The sequence below is a fragment of the Dermacentor silvarum genome, chromosome 2, assembly GCF_013339745.2.
Source record: "Dermacentor silvarum isolate Dsil-2018 chromosome 2, BIME_Dsil_1.4, whole genome shotgun sequence".
Classification (NCBI taxonomy): domain Eukaryota; kingdom Metazoa; phylum Arthropoda; class Arachnida; order Ixodida; family Ixodidae; genus Dermacentor; species Dermacentor silvarum.
Window position 1 is genome coordinate 85,891,935 of NC_051155.1, and position 5,565 is coordinate 85,897,499.

The following is a 5,565-nucleotide window of genomic DNA, read 5'->3' on the forward strand; positions in this document are numbered from 1 at the left end:
AGTCGACGACCATGTTGATAGCAATCATATGGCCCCAATGGCATGATTTTTAGTGTGATAGTTCGAATGCGAATTTATGCGTGCTCATTATTGAGTTTTAGTTAGGTACTCAACAGTCCTTAGGAAGATAACCCGGATAGGAACGTGATATGCGACTAAGTGTTATACAGCCTTATGTATGTATGATTATGTAATGTGTCGATGGTAAAACGACATTGGAATTTTGTACACCGGCAAAGAAAGGGAAAAAAACATCAATCACTTGAGCGACTAAGTCGGTACAGCTTCGGCAGTTTTATAGTAGCGTTAGCTGCTAGAGGAGAGTACTAGTGAATGTGCGCCGATCCCATAGATTGTGCAGTCTAACACAATGCCGCAAAGCGCGAGGCGTCATGAGAAAAGAAGACGGCAAAGTGCCAGTGGACGCACACGCCAAATGGTTCAAAGAGCTAGTTGGCTTTGAAACGAGAGAGAAGTATGTGTATACCCGCGTCGAAATCTGTTTACATAGGTAATAAAAAACTGCATTATTACTAAAATGTGATCACGGGCTTGCTGGGCTCGACGGCAGAGGTCTGATTCTAGCATCGGGCAAGTAAATCATTATTGTTTTTTTAAGTTTGATGTACAAGAGAGCCCGAATAGGCCAAATAAAACTCCCTACATGAACGTACATGTACGTTTCTTCATTCAGAAATGACCTTCGGCAGAACCATAGCTCATATCCACGTTCCGTATGTTGCGAACCCTTCTTGGGCAACTACTTTCGACATGCGTTTTTGGTTTCGGTGCAGCAGAAGCTACAAATAAACACCTAAATATGTATAGTATATTCAACGATCATTCGTTCATTCTTCTTTTCAGATTGCGAGGCTATGGGTGAGAAAAGAGAAGCATGCTCCAAGTGAAGGCAGCAGTATCAGCACCGCCAACAGAAAGAAATGCATTCATCAATTTAAAGAGTTATGTTCGTTTGGCAACAGAGATATTCTAAAAGCACTTGTGAAAACTTGCAAGCTTTATCATAAAAAGGACGCCACCGTCTACTTGATGATTTATTTCAGTTGGCACGCCACTGGAGCCTGGTTCCAGTATTAAGGCATTACTGATCTCGAATGTACGCTTGTACTAATTTCTTGATAAAGTGAACTGTGAGAACTATTAATCTTCGTAAATCAATAAGTTATGTGTTCGTAGCCTGAACACAGAGGTGTTCAGCTATGTACATTTTCTTCCGAAAAGGAATGTTCTGTTTGCTTAAACAATTACGAACTTTGCGTCATTCCTTGATGCAGCGCAGCCTTCATGCGGCGAAAGTGACCTCGGCAATCTTTCGTAATGTTAACGAGAACTCGGAATCTGAAGCTTAAACAGTAGTACAGGTTTCATATTGGCATTACGAACTGTATCAAGCAAGTCTGTCAACCGCAAAACAATTGTGTCGGGAACAACGCAGCACTAAGGGAGGCCGTGACCGCAGTTCTGTCCCAACTTTTGAGAGCCAGGAAATATGTTATTAAGGTAAGAACTGTTATTAGCAATATAATTTATACAGCATTCCCTCCAGAAGACGAGGAAAGTCATAGAAAGTTGTACGATTTGTGCGTCCAACTGATGCATCAAAATGCTTTTGGTGAAATGGCGTCAAGCATTGCTTAGCGTCAATACAGTGGTTGTGCACCCGATGTACATACCACCCATCTACATCTCCGTAGTGAAATTCGTTTAGGATCCATCAAGAGGCGATCTCTAGTGTTAGCGGCGTGTTCGCACAATCTGGGCTATTGTGACCCCTCTGCTGGCGATTCGCATGTACAGTGTTTTCTGGCTCGAGAGCTCCAAACCGATCCTTCTAACGTGGGGGTCGATTATTTAGGTGGCTTTCTGAAGGCGTATGTTATGGTCTGTCACGCTCAGGCGGTTGCTCTAGAGAGTCACATCACCTGCATATATGTGAATCACTATCCCATCTACCTTATTTACTTCCCATGCCAGAGGAATTAGGGATTTATGAAAAAGTTAAAAAGTCACAGTTTCGCCTGAAAGGCGAGCATCGATTGCAATAGTAAAATTAGTAGACAGCTAGACAAAGTGGGGATAGTAGTTTTAAACGGCCGTATAAGCTTGAAAACGTTCGATTACTAACTACATTAAAACCATGGTGTCAAGCGCACACAGGCAAGCATGAACACATTGCACTCGATGACACAGACACTCGCTGTGAAAACGCTGGCGTGAGCAAGCGCGGTGGATCGGCGGGCTTGGCTCCAACGGCGATGAGTACGGGCGGTGGTCCAAGTTCAGGGTGGCACCAAGACGTAGCCCGGTTCCGGAGCGTCAGCTCTGGGACGTAGCCCAAGCTCGGCAGCGTAGCGATGGGGTGAGAGCCAGGACGAAGCCCAGCACAGCAGTGGGGTGAGAGCGGGACGAAGCTCAGCTCAGCAGGACTCACGACGATGCTAAAAGGCTGGGGCGGCGCCCGGTTTGCAATACAGGACCCGGCGCTCTGGGACGCTCGCTGGCACTTAGTAGCGAGCGCAAACGCATGTAGCAAAAATCTCGCCTTGCGACGTTGGAAATCAACGAGGAAGAAACGCTGCCTGTCCGCTGGCCGCTTCGCTCCCGCCTGTTTTCGCAAGAAGGTCAGGTTTTTGCCTTTTCCGCTGCCTTCTCTTAGTTGGCAGGCCTCCCTGAACGTCTCACCCTCCCGGCCGTGCCTTTGTTTTGGCGGGGAACCTGAAATTTGGCCCTCAGGTTGGTGTTTGGCAGCTTACCTTCGATCGGCTGCCCTCACTGATTGGGTGGTACCACTAGCGGGGCCATTTTCGATGCTCAGCTTCCTGCTGCTCTGCCGCCGGCCGGGGGCGGTTTCCCCCTTCGATGGGGGATTCGCCGCGCTCGGACGACTCAGTCTTCTCTTCCGATAGATACCGCGTGCTGGGAGCTGTGGATTTGGCCTCCCGTGGTGCAGGGCCGCCTGCTGCCTCCGCCTATCGGGCTGCGGGACCGGGCGGTGCCGATGTGCCTTCCTTCGTGCGAAGCAGAGTTGACGCCGCGTTGACGGCGTCGTTTCATTGCGCTGTCGATCGGCAAAGGCAGATAACCGACATCCTCTCTGATTCTAACTGTAAGGTGGCCAACAATCACCGGTCTCAGATTCTGGGTCACCCTGAGACAGACCGCTACAAGAGTGTGCTGACATGCGGGCTGTGGCGGTGAGGCAGTGTGGCCATGCCGATGAGCTTGTGCGATCAGCTCCAGCGGACTCGGGCGACTGGCGCCGGGTTTCACCATGGTGTTGTTCCGACGACTACGCAACCTGCCTCGTATGCTGCGGTGGTCCGTGGTGGTGTGCCGGTGCGTGAGGTGATCGACCGGTGCGGGGGGCCTGGGCCCCGGAACTGTCGTGCCTACCGGCGGTGCTGCCGACTCTGTTATCAGGCAACACCATGCCCACATAATGTTTTTGACCCCTCTCGTACCCACTGCCTCCGCAGCTGACGATTTATCAGCTTTGATGAAAAACAACGTAGATCTAGTAAAAGAGCGCATTGGTGACATTATCGTACGCAAAACTCGGCACGCCCTGACTTCTTTCGGGCGACAAAGGTTCTATGGACAGGCTTAAGACCGCTGTTGAACCAATGCGGTCACAAATACCACTATTATTTATTTATTTATTATTTTATTTATTTATTTATTTATTTATTTATTTATTACAAATACCTACAGCGCCCGAGTTGGGCATTATCGTAGGGGGGGTTAATTACAAACATAAAGGTCATATATTGAACTTCAAGAAAAACAGCATCATATCATTTATGGTATTACCAATACAATAGTAATTACAGAGAAAGACAACACATCGAAAAAAAAACATTCGATTATAAAATTCGACTATTAGGCTTGCGCAAAAACGGAAGCTGCATGCTAAGCTAAATTGAGCTGATCCCGACGTCCCCGCGGTCAGTCTCACAGCCCAGCTAAACGCGAGAAACCCCAACTTAAACGGTAGACCCTTCCACGTGTTCGGTACGCACATCTTTCAACGAACGGCCTGCAACTTCAACCACGTACTCTAGGTTGACCCAGCTACGTTCCGGTCACTCGTGGACCGTGGTCGCGTTGCGGTGGGCTGGACGTCCGCTGCCATGGTGGAAGATGTCCATGTCCCTACGTGCACCTTCTGTGCGACATACGGCCATTCCCACCGCGCTTGCCCTGCGCGGCAGCAGGCGGACAGGGCGCTCTGCACGCGCTGTGCGGGCGATCATCTCGCTGCTCAATGTACGGTCCGTGTGGGTGACGCGGCTGTGTGTTGCAAAAAAGGCTGCAAGGCGGGCAATCATGGCTCGCACCCCACTGGTGATAAAGCATGCCCTATCGTGGTCGGCAGAGTTGCTCGCTTGCGAGCACGGACCGATTATGGATAACACTGCCTCCTTTGCAACATGGGTGCCCCGCGGCGGTCTCGGTGCCTTTGGGGCGAGGGGCGCGGTTCGCGCTCGCACGGGCCGGGGCGCTCTTTCGCCGGGGTCGAGCGCGCACTCGGGACCGCCGTGCATGTTCGCTAACTTTCGAGAGCCACTTGTACCTGTTCGATTATTCACTCTCTTCTTGTTTCACAGGACCTGGCTACTTTTGGGTATTTTCTATTTGGTGCCCCCTCCTCCTCGGTGTGTGGGTATGTGCTGTAGTGAGAGCGCACAGTCACGAGAGTACGTCGCTGTTCCAGGCGTTCTTTTCTGGTCTCGCCGGATACCATTCCACCATGGTTAGTGCTACAGGGTTGAAATCCTTACAGGCCAATATGGACCATACTCGTGACGCGAAGAAACTCCTTGTGGAGCATATGACACGGTGGGGGCATTGCCTTCGCCTTTGTGTCGGACCCATACACGTGGGCTGACAGGATTCCGAACGTGCCTCACTCGATTACCATCTTTCATGCGCCGGTGCGCCCGAGGTTATGTTAATGGCTCGCGTTCCCGGCTTTGATCTTTTTCCTTTGTACCTTTCGCAGCTGGTGGTTGACATCAGTTGCGAGGGTGCGGCGCAGTCCTTTATACTTGTAGCGACGTATGCCCCGCCTCATCGACCACTGATCCGATTCTTGACGAACTAGCCCAGTGCTTCTCGCGTTTCCCTTCGCGCGACTTCATTTTGCCGGTGATTTTAACGCGAAGCACCCGCTTTGGGGTCCTGCTTCCAGTTATGTACGCGGAGTTCAGCTGGTTCAGTTGGCATGTGCCAATGAACTGCATGTTCTCAATAGCCCGGACTCTCCTCCGACTTTTGATACCCCTTATGCGAGTTCCTGGATTGACTTGTCGTTGGCGTCTTTTCCGTTGACGCGTGACGGGTTTGTCTAGTCGGTGTCGGAGTCCGACACGCTATGCGACCGCAGGTACATAGAATTTTCATTCTCGGGCGCGACTGGCGTGAGGACGAAACGATTGACGAATTTTGCGCGCGGCCAGATCCTGGACTCGTTCAACCGTTCCGTGTGATTTGACCGCGTCATTGGGTGTCGGTTGTCCTCGAGCATTACCCTTGATCTCGTTT